This window comes from Bombina bombina, chromosome 5 (genome assembly GCF_027579735.1).
Source record: "Bombina bombina isolate aBomBom1 chromosome 5, aBomBom1.pri, whole genome shotgun sequence".
Taxonomy (NCBI): domain Eukaryota; kingdom Metazoa; phylum Chordata; class Amphibia; order Anura; family Bombinatoridae; genus Bombina; species Bombina bombina.
Window position 1 is genome coordinate 673623676 of NC_069503.1, and position 19843 is coordinate 673643518.

The window sequence follows — 19843 nt, forward strand, 5'->3', positions numbered from 1 at the left end:
ACATGTGCATTTCAATTCAACAAAGCTGGAAGGGATTCTATGCATACTTAATTCACCACATCTGAATATAACTTACAATTGGTGTCACCTTGAGATATAGCAGATAATTTCTTTCAGTCCAGTGAAATAAAACAGAAAGCTTTGAGATAATTATGCAGTTTTAAGCTATAAGACTTTGTTAAATATGCAAACCCTTTTCAAGTAATTTTAGACAAATTATTGTGCTGTTTGTTTACCAGGAATTATATAGAATATTGATACCTGCATTTGGTTGGTGGAAAAAAAAATCCTTTTAGATAGTATTAGTTCCTATGTAAATATTAATGCAACATTATAGCATGAAATGAAAGGCTTTATTTCTTTGGATCATTTTATTTTTTAATATATTATCTGCTTTTACTGTCCCGTAAGGTTGCCACGTGTCCAGTATTTAACTGGACAGTCCAATATTTTATGAAGCTGTCCATTAAAATCTCTTCAAAAATATTGGACACTAATATATCCAAGTCCTTTGAGTTGCAGCTAAATTTTAAAGGCCTCTTATTCTTTTGTGCATTTCAAATATATAGCTAACGGACAAAAGCTCACTTTCTCTGTGTTACTTGCAGTTATTGGGGTAAAATGCATTCTGTGTTTTTTACTGACAACCATGGGTGTTATTATTAAGTGCTGTATGGCCAACTTGTCCCTGCACCCAAATTTATTATTACTTTACCTTCCCTCTTTTACTGATCCCCAATAATGACACAACACCGGTGTAGTGGCAGATTTAACAAGGTCACTTTATTTAAATCAATTCCATAAGTAACAGCAATGAGTCCCCTAACTAAACCCCCCGTAATTGCGGCTGAACTTGACATAACCGGAACCAACAATTGACAAAAGGGGGGTCAGGGAGCCCATGCTCCCCCAGACAGCCTACCAGGTGCATAACTTACACCGCACCAAAACGCTGCATGCGCATATGGAAAACATTACTGGCTCGCCCGTCGGGGTCGTAGACCTATATTTCCACTTACGCCCTGTGCGTTACTCGGTCAAATCAACACTGGCCCCCAATTACCGCCGCCCACCGGGGGGTTTGCCATACCATCACTTAATAGTTACGCCCGTTTGGAATGATACCTGCTAATTGGGGATAGCCATATTTAATCTAACATTTACCAATTTTCATGTCGACCGAATAGCACGACATTCCTTATTCATCCATCTGGACTCATTGCCCTCCGTGACCTCATTGTTGATTCACAATCTGCAATACAAAGACAAGAAAAAAGGGTGTAAGACCTCTTATATGACCTTTTGCTTAGGGATGGGAGGGTGGGAAAGAAGACAAGCTGTGAACTGATCCTGCTGCCTTAGTAAGTCCCAAATATCCCTGACTCGTTTTCTAATCCCTCCCTTAGTCCTATCCCTATCTCTCCCCTATCCCTGCCTACTTCCTTTGTCTGCCTGAAGTCCCCCCCTCCACCCGCACAACTTGTTGTGAAGGGGGGGGGGGGGCTGCCAGCTTCTTGTGCTCCTCCATTGTCCCACCCACTTACTGTGCTCCCTGCCCATCTGGGCACTCCATACTAAAAAACACTGCTCTGTGTGGGCTACAGGCAGTCAAGGGAGGGTCAAATCCCTATGGTTTGTGTTTTACTGGCAGCAAAGAGGATAAAAAGTGTGTGGAACCTAACACTCAGAGAAATAGAAAACTCAGCCTATATGTTTTTATGAAAACCATAAAAAATATTTTATCTTTGTGTTTAAGCCATTCTGCCAAATCGGCGTATATATACTTTGTGCGGTACTTTGGCTATCGTACCACACCATGTATATATCTCTGAGCTTCAAGAAGCTCCAGCAGTCTCGGATGTTAAGTTACAGCTAAGAGCTGGAGTTCCTGAGCTCCAGGCATCTGCCCACATATGGAACCGGAGTGCGATCGGTGTTACAGTTCCAAATAAGGGCAGATGCCAGATAGTTACACACAGTGACACTGTTTGTGTCACTGTGTACTGATCATCTGCTGGTGCTGGCGGGAGGTGTGGGAGTCGGGTGTGTGGCCAAGCAGCAGAGGGGGAAAGAGTGGGAGGGCGCTATGCTACAGAAAATAAAAATAAAGGGACAAGGAGGGATGGGGGAGCTACTCTTCAGAAAAATGGGTGTGGGGGCTCTCTAACTGAGGATCGTGGGAGGTGGAGAGAAGGGGGGACAGATACACTACAGAAAATAAAAGAATAATAAAAGTTTTTTTTTTCTTAAAAATTGTATAAAAAGGGATTTATAGGTACTAGCAGAGATCTGCCAGTACCTAAGAGGGGGAGGGTTAGAAAACTGTGTGGGAGGGTTCAGGGAGGTTGAAGGGTAAGGGGCGATCCCACACTAGTGGTGACCAGTGTGGGGTGAGGAAGGGAAGAGAGCTGTTTGGGAGGGATCGGGTAGGGATCAGGGGTGGGAAGTGTCAGGTGGGAGGGTAATTTCTACACTAAAGCTAAAATGAACCTTACAAGCTACTTAAATAACTCCTTCACTGCCGGGAATAAAAGAAGTGTGGTGCGCAGCTGCAGTTAGCGGCCTTCTAATTACCAGAAAGCAATGACAAAGCCAAATAAATCTGCTATTTGTAAACAAAGGGGATCCCAGAGAAGCTTTTACAACCATGTGTGCCATGATTGCACACGCAGTATGTAAATAATTTCAGTGAGAAACCCAAATGAAATATACCAAAATTGGCCTAGATCAATACCTTGGGTTGTCTACTTAAATATATATATAGTTTTGACAGGTAAATAAAAACAAATTCTCTATTTCATTTTAAATGGAGTGATAGCAAAATAGTTTTTCTTTGAAAGTCCTGGCAATGAAAGGGTTAAAGGAATATAAAACCCAAAGATTTTTTTGAGGGATTCAGACAGAGCATACAATTCTAAAAAAAGTTTCCAATTCACTTCTATTATCAAATTTGTTTTGTTCCTATGGTATTCTTTATTGAAGGGATACAAAGGTAAGTATATGGAGCACTACAAGGCAGGAAATAGTGCTGCCATCTAGTGCTATTGCTAATGGATAACATTCTTGCAAAACTGCTGTCATATAGTGCTCTACACATGGGCAGGCTCCTGAGCTTCTGTTCCTGCTATTTAAAAAAAAGGTACCAAGAGAACTAATAAAAATTGAGAATACAAGTAAATTAGAAAGTTGTTTAAAATCAAATGCCCTATCTGCATTATGAAATAATTTTTTTGGCTTTCATATCCCTTTAAACTACATCAAATTTTGTAGCTTGTCATTTATTCAGTTTTTTTAGGTACATTTTTTAGGTATGTAATGCTTCAAATATATTTAAAGGGACAGCTTACTCCAAAAAATGTTATTGTTTAACACCTGCAATTAGCAACCTTCTAATTACCAAAAAGCAACGCCAAAGCCATATATGTCTGCTATTTCTGAACAAAGTAAATCCCAGAGAAGCTTTTACAACCATCTGTGCCATGATTGCACATGCTGTTTGTAAATAAATTCAGTAAGAAAGTTTTTGAAAAAGTTAACAATTTTTTTTTTATTTGATCTCATTTGGCGGTGAAATGGTGACATGAAATATACCAAATGGTCCTAGATCAATACTTTGGGTTGTCTACTAAAAATAATTATATAGTTTTGATAGGTAAATATAAAAAAAGGCTCTATTTCTGTTTAAATGTAGTGATGTCAAAAATGCTAAAAATGCTATGGTCTTTTGGGGAAGTTTTAGTCTGAAATGCCCGGTCCTTAAGGGGTTAAAAAGATAGATAATCCCTTTATTACCCATTCCCCAGTTTTGCACAACCAACATGGTTATATTATGATACTTTTTAAATGATTACCTTGTATCTAAGCCTCTGCAGACTATCCCATTATCTCAGTGCTATTTACAGACTTGCTTTTTATCTAATTATTTCTTACTCATAAATAACTCCATGATGGTACTTTGAATACTGTTTTCTGGAAAAGTGATGAAGTTGGCTTAAACACCGTGGCTGTTTGAAGGAAATTTGCAGTGATCCAATAGAGTAACTGATAGAGTAATTGGATAAGCCCCCCCCCCCCTTTTCTTGTAAAACCTACTATTCAGCATTAGTCTGAATATAGGAACGTGACAATTGTGAGGTGGGGGAGGGAAGAGAGCTGTTTAAGGGAGGTCAACGAGTGATCAGGGGGTAGGATATGTCAGTTGGGAGGCTGATATCTACACTAAAGCTAAAATTAACCCTACAAGCTACCTAATTAACCCCTTAACTGCTGGGCATAATGCAAGTGTGGTGCGCAGCTGCATTTAGCGGCCTTCTAATTACCAATAAGCAACGCCAAAGCCATATATGTCTGCTATTTCTGAACAAAGGGGATCCCAGAGAAGCATTTACAACCATTTGTGCCATAATTGCACAAGCTGTTTGTAAATAATTTCAGTGAGAAACCTAAAGTTTGTAAAAAAGTTAACTATTTTTTTATTTGATCACATTTGGTGGTGAAATGGTGGCATGAAATATACCAAAATGGGCCTAGATCAATACTTTGGGTTGTCTACTAAAAACAAAATATATACATGTGAAGGGATATTCAGGGATTCCTAACAGATATATTTGAAAAACAAATGGTTTGGAAATTGCAAAGTGTTACTTATATTTATTGCCCTATAACTTGCAAAAAAAAGCAAAGAACATGTAAACATTGGGTATTTCTAAACTCAGGCAAAATTTAGAAACTATTTAGCATGGGTGGTTTTGGTGGTTGTAGATGTGTAACAGATTTTGGGGGTCAAAGTTAGAAAAGGTGTGTTTTTTTCAATTATTTAATCATATTTTATATATTTTTTTATAGTAAATTATATATTTTTATTTTTTTTTAAATCAAAATTTTTTTATTGAAGAAATACAATACAGATAAAGCAACAACAAAGCATACATTTTGTATACATTTGACGAGTGTTACATAAGTTAAAGCAAATTACTCATACTCATATCTCATCTATTATGATAAAACAAAATAATTACAGCGTCTATAAACATTTAATATGAATAATAGTTATGCTCCTGTATTTCCTCTTTTTTCAATATATCATATATTATAACACTTTAAATTAGTTAAAGTTTTTACATCCAGAAAAACCTATACAACTTATAGTATGAAACGTGCAAAATGTTTTCAATGTATTAACAATCAAATAGCATAGTGTAGGAAGTTAAATCAAGTAGCCCTTATTGTAACCTAAGAAGGTAAATCAATAAGTGTCAATTTTCTTTCTCCTCTCAATTTGTCAAAGAATGGGAAAAAAAAAAAAAAAAAAAGGGGGGGGGGGAAAGGGAAGGAAGAAGAATAGGGATAGGAAATTTAGGGGGTATTGACGCTGGATGCACTATCTAAGTTACTATTAGCTATTATTAGTTGTGCTTACTCAATCAGTTGCCAAACAATGCTATCCAACCCTCCCATATCATGAAATGTAGGTCAATCTTCCCGGCTAAGTTATATACATATTGTTCCATGTGTTTCATGTGATTGAGTTGTTCAATGACATTCTGAATGGAAGGGGGTAGTTCCTGTTTCCATTTCCTAGCAATAATCAATTTGGCAGCTGTAAGAAAATAAATCAGGAAAATTTTTCTCGGTAAAGGCATTCTAGGAGAGCCCAAGTGTAACAGGATAAGGGCCGGTGAGAAGGGTAGATTATAATGTAAATCCCCTAGGAGTTTCACACATGTCCTCCAAAATAGCCTGATCCTAGGGCACTCCCACCACACATGCATCCATGAACCTATCTGTCCACAATTTCTCCAACAAGCAGGAGAAGAATTTGGATAAAATTGGTGAAGTCGCTTGGGTACTAAGTGCCATCTGTGGACTATTTTATATTGGAGTTCCCAAAGAGTAGCACAATGAAGATATTTTTTGGTTAACATCATCTCTCTGTACCAAACATCAAGGTCAAAAGTTTCACGTAGATCTCTCTCCCATGCTAATTGGGAAATGGCTTTCACTGGTGTTTGTTCTCCCATCAATAAAGAGTACAAAAAGGACATCATCCCCCCAGGTTTACTATTTGTAGACCAGCATATTTCCCATTTAGTTCTTTCTCTCCAGTTGCTTATTTGCAGTCCCCAACTTCTTAAAAAAACGAGTAGTCTAAGTGTTTCTAAATAATATTTTTTAGGGATGTTGTATTTTAGCATAAAGGAATCAAGAAAAGATTGATCTGTCCCTTCACTGATGTCTTCGACCAAGATACTGCCTAGTTTTAGCCAGATATTCATGTGTGACTCTTGAAGACACCACGCGACGCTAACTACCGGGTGAATGGGAGACGGATGTGGGGCTATATGTGTTCTATGCCTATTCCTATCCCAAAATTTAAGGGCGTCTAAAATTATTGGTTGTGCTATTCCCAGTTTGCTTCGGTAGTGGGCAGGAATCCAGATTAGGTCTGTCAACTTCATGTTCGGTGGGATAATGTCTCTCTCCACATCTTGCCATCTGGAGCTGGAGTCTGCAGTACTCCACCCCAAAATATGTGAGAATCTAGCCGAATCATGATATGCTAAGATATTAGGTAGTGCTAAGCCTCCCTGTTTATATGCTCTTTGCATAATATTTCCAGAAATCCTTGGTTTCTTACCCCTCCATATATAGGCTGAGATCATACTCTGTAATCGGTTGATTATTGATCTGGGAATTTGAATAGGAATACATCTAAAAAGATACATGATTTTCGGCAAAAAGGACATTTTTATGGAGGCAATCCTACCTGTCCACGAAATTTCTGAATACTCCCATGACCCCAGAAGCTTTTTGAACTCTTGCATTCTGTCTGTAAAGTTTCTTTTTACAACTGTGGCCATATCTGGGCTCAGGTATACTCCCAAGTGTTTTATACCATTATCTATCCATTTAAAGTCAAAACTTCTTTTAATACTTACAACTACTGAATTCGGAATCTCGATTGCTAACGCTTCTGTTTTAGACATATTTAATTTATAAAAGCTTATTTCACCAAATAATCTAATGATATCCATGAGGGGTGGTAAAGATGTCTCGGGGGAGGTCAATACTAGGGTGACATCATCTGCAAAAAGCGCAATTTTATGTGTGGAGTCTCTAAAAGTTATGCCTTCAATTTTTTCATTTCTTCTAATTGCCTGGGCTAGTGGTTTGATGGCTAACGCAAACAGCAGGGGTGACAAGGGGCACCCCTGCCTAGTTCCATTAGATACCAAGATTTTCTCTGATTGAAAACCAACACCTCTTACCACCGCTGTAGGGTGAGAGTACAGGGCCCTCACTGCCCTAATGAATTGAGTTGGGACACCAAAACCCTCCATGGCTTCCCACAAGTAGCCCCACCTCACCCTGTCGAACGCTTTTTCTGCATCTAATGACAGGGCGAGGAGGGGAACCCTTCTCCTCTTAGCCTCCGACATAATATGTACCAATCTTCTGGTGTTATCTGGTCCCTCCCGACCCGGTATAAACCCCACCTGATCCCCATGTATTATTGTTGGTATTACTTTAGCTAAACGATTAGCTAGAATTTTAGAATATAATTTAGTGTCCAAATTTATTAATGATATAGGTCTATAACTCCCACATTCTGCAGGATCTTTATCAGGTTTTAATAGTGTAACTATATTTGCTTCCTGAAACTCCGGTGCCACTTTCCCCTGTTTCATAATCTCGTTGAAAAATCTGAGTAAAATAGGTGTAATTAGATGTGCAAAAGTTTTATAAAATTGCCCCGTGTACCCGTCTGGGCCAGGGGCTTTCCCTAATTTAAGTTGCCTAATTGCTAGTTCTACTTCTTCGGTCAAGATTTGACCACTTAGGAGATTCATATTATCTTCTGTCAGAGTGGGGAGCTCCAGGTCTTTCAAAAAAGACCTGATAATATCTGTCAAAGATTCTGTGTTATCATGTGGGGATTGAATATTGTACAGTGACCTATAGAATTCACCGAAAGCAAGACCAATTTCTTTTGGGGTTGTAATAGTAGTATTATCCTTGTTGAGAGATACTATTCGTTTTTGGGCTACTCTGTTTCGTAACTTATTTGCTAGAAAGGTGGTAGGCTTATTATTACAATAATAAAATTTCTGTTTGAACTTATCTAAAGTCCTCTGCACCCTCAGGAGTTCTAGTTGTCTGATCTGTTTTTTTAAAGTTTGTATTTGATTATCTACATCAGCAGAGTATGCTCCAGAAAGTTTCATCTGACATTTCCTTAATCTACATGTCAATTCAGCTAATGTGCCCCCTCTCATTCTTTTTGCTTTAGCCGCAGATTTAATGTAGTGGCCTCGCATGTATGCTTTAAGAGTTGCCCAGAGGTTCTGGGAGCTTGTTTGGCCATCGTCATTTAACTTCAGGAATTCTATAATAGTCTCAGTGGAGTTTTGTATGTCTGGTGGGGACTGGATCTGCCAGTCTGCTAACCTCCACGTATATCCCTCATTAGGGACCATCGGGCCTAACTGTAATGTTACTGAGTGGTGATCGGACCAAGAAATCGGGAGGATCTTGGAACTATCTGTTTTATCCAAAAGTCTAGCTGTGACAAAAAAGGTATCTATCCTAGAAAACGATCTATGAGGATTTGAATAGAATGTATAGTCTCGTGTGGTGGTGTTACATGAACGCCATGCATCATATAATTGGAATTGGTACATCACCCTCCTAAATGCACCTGCCTTAGACTGTGAAGATCTATCTTTTTTGGTTGTGGGGGGCGCCAGTTTATCGATATCGGGGTCCCAGGTAAGATTAAAATCACCTCCTACGCAAAGTTCCCCTTGTCTAATGGACATTGCTCGTCGGAGAACCCTGTGAAGAAATTTCGTTTGTTTTATATTGGGGGCATAAATATTAACCAAGGTAAAAAGTATATTATTAAGTTTACAAACTAGGAGAATGTATCGCGCCTGGACGTCCACTTCACTATAAATTTCTTCAAAGCTTACTGAATCCCTAATTAGGATAGCGACTCCTCTAGATTTCGTGTGGTGGGAGGCCCTATAGGTATGTGAATAATTTCGGAATTTAAATATCTCACCTCTCTGCTGTAGCCAATGAGTCTCCTGAATAAATGCCACATCAATTTTATTTCTTCTGAGCTGATTAAGGAAGAGACTTCTTTTGGTCGGGGAATTTAAACCCTGCGTATTATGTGAGAGAAATCTTAAGCCAGACATCTTTGGGATCAAGGAGGTCTAAAAAAGGGAGGTGACAGAGAGGGAAGAAAGAAAAAGAAAGAAAGAAGAAGGTGAAGGAGAAAAAGAGAGAAAAAAAAAAAAAAAAAAAAAAGGGGGTGAAGGGGATCTAACAAAACTGTTACAAATATATAGAGAGGTATAAAAAGATATTATATATTAAAGAACACTCTTTCTACTAGTAATATATTGCCTTTATATACTGTTTACAGTATTTTCTATAATGGTATAAAAGAAAAGGCTACTTATGTCAATACTTTATTGTTAGCGGATTAACACCGCTTGTTTGTTCACCAGCAATAGGGGTGAGCAATAACTAAGGAGTCTAATCTTAATAAAACTTCCCGAACGTTGTTCAGAAATACTCCTTAAGACTATATATAAGAAAAAATAAAAAAAATAGGGAGGGGGAGCGGATATACCTTGTATGGTCTAAATTATGATAACCTACAATTCCTTTTACAAAGAAGTAAATATTTGAGACGATTTAAAGTAGGGTCTAGTGAAAATATATATAGAAGATATATAATGGGGAGAGTTAGTGTAGGGGTTAACTCTGCAACTAGGCTAAAATATGGAAACTGTATAGGTACATACATTGCATCTTCATGTATATCAGAATACAGTCTCGTGTTACACATAGAATGATTTCACATTTATTATTGTAGTCAACAATATTCATGGAAGTCAACATTTAACCAGCCTAAAACATAAGTCTAAATAGTAGCAAACAATAATATACCTAGAGCTTACCACTGGTCATATTGTAACCTTCAAGGAGCAAGAACCTGTGGAAAAATAGAAACCAAATAGAAAAAAACAAGAACAAGGATAACATAAAACTTTATAATATAGGAAAGACCCTGCCTGGCCTTGTCAGCCTGCTTCTCTGGCCTATTTCTATAATATGGTAGGCATGTCACCAAACCTTAGCATTTCAGTTACATCCTTATTTCTAATTAGGTTTGAGCATAACATTATTACACTATACTTAATACCTAAAGAACATATTGACTTGTCTATAAATTTCAATATGGTGAATCATCCATGTCTATTAGTGACACTCCGGGAGGGCAAAAACTCGTGACGATCCTCACGTTGAACTTCTGAAGTAGTAACTTACAAAGAAAAGATCTCAGTCCTCTGTTGGAATTAACTGGGCTCTATCCTGTTGTTTATTCTGTCTTTTTGATAAGGGTTGCCATTCAGCCGCCGACGGCCTCATATCTCTCTGGGGGGCTGATGTAGGGTTCAGACCCACATCCTGTTGCTTCATGCCCAAAGTTGTTATCAGGCTCAATCCTTGTTCCAATGAAGAGATAACATAATTTTTATTTTCATGTTGAAAGAAAAGTCTCACGGGAAAACCCCATCTATATTTAATGCCAGCTTTCCTCAAACAAAGGGTAATTGGTGCAAACGATCTCCGTTTTGCTAAAGTGAATGAAGACAGGTCAGGGAACAGTTGCACTCCTGGATACCTTTCATTGAATGATTTGTTGGAGAAAGAAGCTCTCATCAATCTTTCTTTAAAAGTGAAATAATGGAGGCGTATGATAACATCTCTAGGTAAGTCTGCAGCCATAGTTCTCGGTCTAAGGGCTCTATGAGCTCTGTCTATCAAAGCATCAGAATCCTGAAAAGGGCCCAGCAGATCTTTAAATAAGGTCAGTAGGTATGCAGGTAATTCTGAGAGGCCAACATCTTCCTTTATCCCTCTAATCCTGACGTTATTCCTTCTGGACCTATCCTCGATGTCTGCCATTTTACATTCTAAGTCACTGATGGTTTCTGCCAAAGCTTGGGCGTAGGATAGTATGTTGGCCTGATCAACAGCCATATCCTCCTGCTTCCTTTCTATAGCTTCTGTTCTTTCATTTTGTGTGTTAAGGTCTCTTCTGAGATCTGCTACAGAGTTCCGAATTTCACTTCTTAAGGAGGAGTAATGTGTGTCTATTTTAGACGATAGAGCATTGATTGACTCCAGGACCTTAGAGTCAGATTGAGATGATTTTGCTTTAGACTGAGTTTCGGGATCTGCTACATCCTTGTATGAGGTGTGTGAATCCCTGGATTCCTCATCAGAGCCTTCTCTGTCAGAGAGAATTCTACTATTAAAATGATCTGCAACTGTGCGTTTAGGACCTTCTCCCATCCTTTGTTGATGCTTTTTCTTATTAGAATGAGCCATTTTAAACCAGCTGATAGAAGTCTTACTACCAGTGAGTTTGCAGGTTGTGATTAAGCTGTTTTCAGAACTGTTTGATTCCTTGGTGAGAATGATTTCTTATTCTGGCTGTTATGCCAACTCCTAGAGTGCTATCTTTGTTGCCTAGCACCCCCACCTCTCCCCTATCATAGGATTCTAGTGTGGTGACATGCTGCAACTTCCTTCAATTATTCAAAATAACGATGATGCCTTCACTTCCAGTAGATACAATTTGGCGCAGCCCCTCGGGGATGCCGTCCACACTGGACCAAGACGGGAAAGGGAAGGTGGGTATGACCTGCTGCGACTCACCACAGCAGGAAATGGAGGAGGAGTGCGCCCTATCAGTACAATAAATACTTGATGTATAATACAAGTATAGCTATTAATTTGGTGCAGAGTAGTTAGTAAAAAAGCTGCTTTTAAATGTTCAGATTTTCCCACTCTATGTTTTCAGGCCAGAGGCATATTGAGGTTATATGTTAAATAGGTAAATTTTTGAGAGCAGTACTTGCAGGGGTGTTTATTGCTATGTATTAGGGCTGTGAAAGCTGAAACTTCTATTAAAATAGTGCAGTGACCATAATATAGAAAAAATTTTCAACAGAGTATTCAACCCTATGTCCTTGAAGCTAGGAAGTAAGATAACTACATGCGTTGCAGTTTAGAGTTACAAAACACCACCTTCCAGAATATTTGTTATAGTCTTTAGTTTCTGCAAACTTGTTATTAGCACTGAAGGAAAACAGTAAAGAACTGATATATATTCTGGTGTCTATGTCAAACACAGTCACTTATAATCAACAAGGTTTTCAGGTAGGATCTTGAATTAATAATTTATCACCACCCCTCATCTGCCGCAAAAGCTGTTATATTATTCACACAGTTCAGGGCTAATGCGCTGGGGAGTTACAATGCAGGGGAAGAAGAAATGGCGGATTTTCGCGCCCTTTCACTTGTTAGATTAAACTGCCAAAGTCTATGTCTCAATCACATGCAATATCCTCCCCTTTTGTTAAAACATATGTCCTTTTCATGGACCGGCTTCCACACTTGATAAATAGAGACCCCAAGTCAGAAGATTTACCTCTCCAGTGTTTACCGCAGGGTCCAGTGTTATCCGGTATCTCCGGTTTCAGGGAAAGTACCTTCTGGGCTTTACTCTTGTGACCCTCCGACCGGACCTTAAGTGCTTCACTCCTTGTATTTTCACAGGTTCGGTCGGGCAGAATGTGGGGCCAGCTCTATTCAGGGACGGTGTCTTCTAGTCGGCAACTTTAATGACACAGCCGCAACTTGTATTCTTTCCGTAGCAAACACTCCTGGTGTTATAGACGATCTTTCTGCCCGATGAGGCTGACTTCTCTGTTGAAAGCACTCCGGAGCGGATCCCCGACCCTCCGGAGTGCAAGGTGTATATGTTACGGCTGTCCGGTGACTTGTTTGGGCCTTTAGTCAGCGTAGGAAAAATAGGCTAGAGACTTGCCAATTTCAGCTTTTAGGAGATTAATATATATCTTAGCTGCAAGCTTAGGATATAAAAACAGTGGTTTGTTTGCTGTGCTTCAGCTAAATACAAATTAACTTTGGATCTGTGAGCAGAGATCTACACACAAACGTCCTTACAGCATGGCATTTGGCTCCGCCCCCAAATTATATTTTTTTTATCCGTTCTCTCTGTATCTTTATTTGAAAAAGCAAGAATGTAAGCTTAGGAACCGGACCATTTTTAGTTTAGCACCTGGGCAGTGCTTGCTGATTGGTGGCTACATTTAGCCACCAATCAGCAAGCGCTACCCAGGTCCTGAACCAAAAATGGGCCAGCTCCTAATCTTACATTCCTGCTTTTCAAATAAAGGTACCATGAGAACGAATAAAAAAATCATAATAGGAGTAAATAAGAAATTTGCTTAAAACTGCATGCTCTATCTGAATCATTAAAGTTTAATTTTGACTAGACTTTCTCTTTAACTATTCTGCACCCTACTGAGAGTGTAATTTATTCTGCTGGCTGTGTTAACTTATACTTGTCAATAGCATAGACTCTATTATAGAAACTTTCAGTATAGGTAGGGATACCCAGGCTAAATCAGCTATTTCAAATGCCGAAATAGGGGTAAAGTAAATTCTTGTAAACAATTTAATACACTCCAGCAGTTAAAATGGATCATTGGAAACAATTTAAATGGGAGAATTTTCTTTTACAAAGATATGACAAGTCCACGGATTTCATCCTTATTTGTGGGATATTAACCTCCTGCTAACAGGAAGTGGCAAAGAGCACCACAGCAGAGCTGTATATATAGCCCCTACCCTTCCCCTCCACCCTCAGTCATTCTCTTTGCCTGTGTTATACTAGGAAAACATGGTAAAATGAGGTGTTAGTTTTAGTTTCTTCAATCAAGAAGTTTTCTGCCCTGAGGTTTGATGATCTTAGCATTTGTAACTAAGATCCACGCTGGTTCCCACAAGACTTCTGAAGATAACCATGAGACATCTTCAGTGTGGAGACTGGTTTCATGCTACAAGCAGCATTAAGGTATGTGCAGACTTTTTTTCTGAGGAGACTTGGTGTATCAGAACTGGCTGGCATTATTTCCCTGTATGGGAATGGGGTAAGCAGTAAAACCTATTTTAATAAGAGGGGTGTTACTGGAGTCCCTATTTTATATTTATCATTTGGGCATAATGTGACATGGGAGACAATATATTTTTGGCACTTGTGTGTGTATTTCTACTTTTGTGCAAAACTGCATTTCCTTGCGGTGTTGTTTGGGCCTAATCCAACTTTTGACCTTAAGGGACGGAGCCTATTTTGGCGCATTTTCTTCAGGCTTAGCAGCAGCAAACAGTAACTCTGTGGCTCCTGGACTGTGTAGCTGGTCTGAAGGGTTGGAAACTTGATTCGAAGTACTCTGGGGGCAGGTAAGTGCCACAGCAGAGCTGTGGTGAGGTGTAGAGGGTATTTTTTATCTATCTTTTGTCTAGATGTTGATATAAGTACATCTAAAGCCTTATTTCTGCCTTTGCTTCTAGGTGCAGTAATTTTTGGATTAACCAACGATACTTAAGTTAAATTTGGGAATAATTTAACATTTTTTGTGCATTTTGGAAAAATTGTTCACTTTTTCTTTTCTTAAAGGCACAGTACACGTTTTTTCTAATGTTTATTTTATGCTATAAATAAGTGTTTAAACGACTTTTGTGGTATTACTAGTCTGTTCAACATGTCTGACATTGAGGTTTCTCATTGTTCTATGTGTTTAGAAGCTATTGTGCAACCCCCTCTAACATTGTGTAACTTTTGAAAGGGCTTTACAATGTAAAAAGCATATTTTAAATAAAGTAAGTGTGCCTAAGGATGATTCTCAGTCTGAAGAGAATCAGGATATGCCATCCAATTCTCCCCAAGTGTCACAACCTTTAACGCCCACACAAGCGACGCCTAGTACTTCTAGTGCGTCTAATTCCTTTACTCTGCAGGAGATGGCTGCAGTTATGTCAACTAAACTTACAGAGGTATTGTCTAAATTACCAGTGTTGCAGGGTAAACGCAGTAGGTCAAGTATTAATGTAAATACTGAATCCTCTGATGCTTTATTAGCTATTTCCGATGTTTCCTCACAGTGCTCTGAGTTGGGGATCAGGGAATTACTGTCTGAGGGTGAAATTTCTGATTTAGGGAATGTTTTGCCTCAGACAGATTCGGATGCTATGTCATTTTAATTTAAGCTTGAACACCTCTGCCTGTTACTTAGGGAGGTTTTAGCGATTCTGGATGATTTTGACCTTATTGTGATTCCTCCAGAGAAATTGTGTAAAATGAATAAATATTTGGAAGTACCTACTTACACTGATGTTTTTCCGGTTCCTAAAAGAATTTTGGAAATTGTTAGAAAGTAATGGGATAGACCAGGTATACCATTTTCTCCCCCTCCTAATTTTAAGAAAATGTTTCCCATATCAGATACAATTCGGGACTCATGGCAAACGGTCCCTAAGGTAGAGGGAGCTATATCTATCCTAGCTAAGCGTGCTACTATACCCATTGAGGATAGTTGTGCTTTCAAAGACCCAATGGATAAGAAATTAGAGGGTCTTCTAAAGAGATTATTTGTTAATCAGGGGTTTCTTTTACAACCTATGGCTTACATTGTTCCAGTAACTACTGCAGCAGCTTTTTGGTTTCTAGGCTCTAGAATAGTCTCTTAAGGTTGAGATTCCATTAGATGACATCTTAGATAGAATTAAGGCTCTCAAGCTAGCTAATTCTTTTATTTCTGATGCCGCTTTTCAAATTGCTAAATTAGCGGCAAAAAATGCAGGATTTGCTATTTTAGCACGTAGGTCATTGTGGTTAAAATCTTGGTCTGCTGATGTGTCATCAAAACATAAGCTTTTAGCTATTCCCTTTAAAGGTAAGACCCTTTTCAGGCCAGAATTGAAGGAAATCATTTCTGATATTACAGGAGGTAAAGGCCATGCCCTACCTCAGGATAAATCGGTTAAAATGAGGGGTAAACAGTATAATTTTCATTCCTTTCGGAACTTTAAAGGAGGACCCCCCCGCTCTTCTTCTTCCTCAAAGCAGGAAGGGAATTTTACCCAATCTAAGTCAGTCTGGAGACTTAATCAGAACTGGAATAAGGGTAAACAATCCAAAGAGCCCGCTGCTGCTCCTAAGATAGCATGAAGGGGCTGCCCCCAATCTAGTGGATCTAGTAGGGGGCAGACTCTCTTTCTTTGCTCAGGCTTGGGCAAGAGATGTTCAGGATCCCTGGGCACTAGAAATAGTGACCCACAGTTATTAATTGAAATTCAAGGACTTTCTCCCAAGAGGGAGATTTCATCTTTCAAAGTTATCTGCAAACCAGATAAAAAGAGAGGCATTCTTACGCTGTGTAAAAGACCTTTCTACTATTGGAGTAATTTGTCCAGTTCCAAAATTGGGACAGGGGTTTTACTCAGACCTATTTGTGGTTCCCAAAAAAGTGGGAACTTTCAGACCCATTTTAGATCTCAAGTGTCTAACAAGTTTCTCAGAGTCCCATCGTTCAAGATGGAGACTATACGAACAATCTTACCAATGATCCAGGAGGGTCAATATATGACTACCATGGATTTAAAGGATACTTACCATCATATTCCAATCCACAAGGATCATCATCGGTTTCTAAGGTTTCCCTTTTTTGGACAAACATTATTAGTCTTCAAAGATTCTAGGGTCTCTTTTGGCGGTTCTCAGACTGCGAGGAATAGCGGTGGCGCCTTTTCTGGACGATATTCTGATTCAGGCGTCAACATATCATCTGACAAACTCTCACACGGACACAGTGTTGTCTTTTCTGAGAACCCACGGCTGGAAGGTGAACATAGAGAAGAGTTCACTTGTCCCACAGACAAGGGTTCCTTTCTTGGGAACTCTGATTGACTCGGTAGTCATGAAGATTTTTCTGACGGAGGTCAGAAAATCAAAGATTCTAAATACTTGCTGAGCACTTGTTTCCGCAGACCCTCGTGGGTGATAGTGACAACAGATGCCATCCTTCTGGGCTGGGGTGCAGTTTGGAACTCCCTGAAGGCTCAGGGTGTTTGGACTCAAGTGGAGTCTCTACTTCCAATCAATATTCTGGAACTGAGAGCAATATTCAATACGCTTCAGGCATGGCCTCAGTTGGCTTCGGCCAAATTAATCAGATTCCAGTCGGACAACATCACGACTGGCATTTATCAATCATCAGGGGGGAGCAAGGAGTTCCTTAGCGATGATAGAGGTATCCAAGATAATCAGTTGGGCGGAGGCCCACTCTTGTCATCTGTCAGCAATCTACATCCCAGGAGTAGAGAACTTGGAAGCAGATTTTCTAAGTCGGCAGACTTTTCATCCGGGGGAGTGGGAACTTCACCCGGAGGTATTTGCCTCATTGATTCTTAGATGGGGCAGACCGGAATTGGATTTCATGGCATCTCGGCAGAATGCCAAGCTTCCAAGATACGGATCCTGGTCAAGGGATCCTCAGGCCGAACTGATAGATGCCTTGGCAGTGCCTTGGTTGTTCAGCCTAGCTTTTGTTTCCTCTCCTTCCATGCGTGATTGCTCGAATCTAACAGGAGAGAGCTTCAGTGATCCTGATAGCGCCTGCGTGGCCACGCAGGATTTGGTATGCGGATCTAGTGGACATGTCCTCTCTGCCACTGTGGAAACTTCCATTGAGACAGAACCTTCTCATTTAAGGTCCTTTTCAACATCCAAATCTAATTTCTCTGCAGCTGACTGCGTGGAGATTGAACGCTTGATTTTATCGAAGCGAGGATTCTCTGATTCGGTCATCAATACTTTGATATAGGCTAGAAAACCTGTCACTAGAGAAATCTATCATAAGATATGGTGTAAATATCTTTATTGGTGTGAATCCAAGAGTTACTCATGGAGTAAAGTTGGGATTCCTAGGATTCTGTCTTTTCTCCAAGAAGGATTGGAGAAAGGGTTATCAGCAAGTTCCTTAAGGGGACAAATTTGAATTTATTTCTTCGAGTTCTTCAAGGGGTTCCGTTTGAACCCATGCATTCCATGGATATCAAATTGTTATCCTGGAAAGTTCTGTTTTTAGGTTGTTTCAAATAAGAATATTAATCAGGAAATTGTTGTTCCTTCCTTATGTCCTAACCCTTCTTCTAAGAAGGAGCGTATGTTGCATAATTTGGATGTGGTCCGTGCCTTAAAGTTTTACTTACAGGCAACTAAGGTTTTCCGTCAATATTCTTCTTTATTCATTGTTATTCTGGAAAGCGTAGGGGTCAGAAAGCTATGGCTACCTTTCTTTCTTTTTGGCTGAAGAAGTATCATCCGCCTGGCATATGAGACTGCTGGACAGCAGCCTCCTGAAAGAATTACGGCTCATTCTACTAGGGCTATGGCTTCCACATGGGCTTTTAAAAGCGATGCATCTGTTGAACAGATTTGTAAGGCTGCGACTTGGTCGTCCCTTTACACTTTTTCCAAATTTTACAAATTTGATACTTTTGCTTCTTCTGAGGCTATTTTTGGGAGAAAGGTTCTTCAAGCAGTGGTGCCTTCCGTTTAGGTTCCTGTCTTGTCCCTCCCTTTCATCCATCTCCTATTGCTTTGGTATTGGTTTCCCACAAGTAAGGATGAAATCCGTGGACTCATCATATCTTTGTAAAAGAAAACTAAATTTATGCTTACCTGATAAATTACTTTCTTTTACGATATGACGAGTCCACGGCCCACCCTGTTCTTTTTAAGACAGTTTTTCTTTATATTTTTTGTAAACTTCAGTCACCTCTGCACCTTTTAGCCTTTCCTTTTTCTCTTCCTATACCTTCGGCCGAATGACTGAGGGTGGAGGGGAAGGGGAGGGGCTATATATACAGCTCTGCTGTGGTGCTCTTTGCCACTTCCTGTTAGCAGGAGGTTAATATCCCACAAGTAAGGATGAAATCCGTGGACTCATCATATTGTAAAAGAAAGTAATTTATCAGGTAAGCATAAATTTAGTTTTTTGGGTAAACTGTCCCTTTAAGTTGTGAAGACAGCTTCTGAGCCCCTGCGTTTTAACCTCCCACTTTTGACATTTTTAATTTGCTTCTTTAGATGTATAATAAAAATGTGGGAGTTTAAGCAAGAGTGCAATTAGAGTAATTTTCTGCTAAAATATCTGTTTAAAATCATTGTAAATCTGTTCCATTTTATTTTTCATCCATGACATTTAGCAAAAAATCAAAAAGAGTTTTGATGTTTACTTTGTTGCCTTTATTTCAGCAGAGCTTTTAAATTACACACATTAAACACACAAAGGTATGTTATTTAGAAAATTCTGTAAATAACTTTTTCTGCTCTTACTTTAATTAAGGAGCAAATTTTACTTTTTTTCCCAAAAGTATTTTTTTTTTCTTTTCTAATTTCTAGGCTGCATAATATTGGTTAGAAAATGTTTCTCGTTAGCGGCCTAGGAATATTCCAAATGAATGGGACATTAAAATTAAAATGTAATTTCCAATAAAATCAGTTATAATGCCTACTTAAAGGGACATGAAACCCAATTTTTTTCTTTCATGATTTAGAAAGAGCACACAATTTTAAACAACTTTCTAATTTACTTCTATTATTTAATTTGCTTAATTCTCTTGATATTCTTTGCTAAAAGCATATCCAGATGGGCGTAGTAGCTGCTGATTAGTGGCTGCACATAGGTGCCTCATGTGATTGGCTCACCATGTGCAAGTTAATTGGAATGTTGATTAAAATTGTATTCTCTACCTGAATCATGAAAGAAAAATGTTGGGTTTAGTGTCCCTTTAAACACTTTGAAATGTACATTTATAATTTATTTTACATATCATTCTTGTAATTTAACTCTGATAATTGTGGTTTTACCAGTGCCCAGAGAGG

The 19843-nt window shown here is 39.0% G+C and overlaps 1 protein-coding gene and 1 long non-coding RNA gene across 2 annotated transcripts in view; one reads left to right on the forward strand and one right to left on the reverse strand.

Annotated features, from left to right (window-relative positions):
- Positions 1–19843, reverse strand: part of LOC128660678 (uncharacterized) — a 331547-nt gene that overhangs the window by 45977 nt on the left and 265727 nt on the right. The window contains exon 3 of the long non-coding RNA XR_008402574.1: positions 1165–1252. This is a non-coding gene — a long non-coding RNA (uncharacterized LOC128660678). The remainder of the gene's footprint in view (positions 1–1164; positions 1253–19843) is intronic.
- Positions 1–19843, forward strand: part of CDH20 (cadherin 20) — a 195359-nt gene that overhangs the window by 40197 nt on the left and 135319 nt on the right. The gene's annotated exons all lie outside the window — the stretch shown is intronic.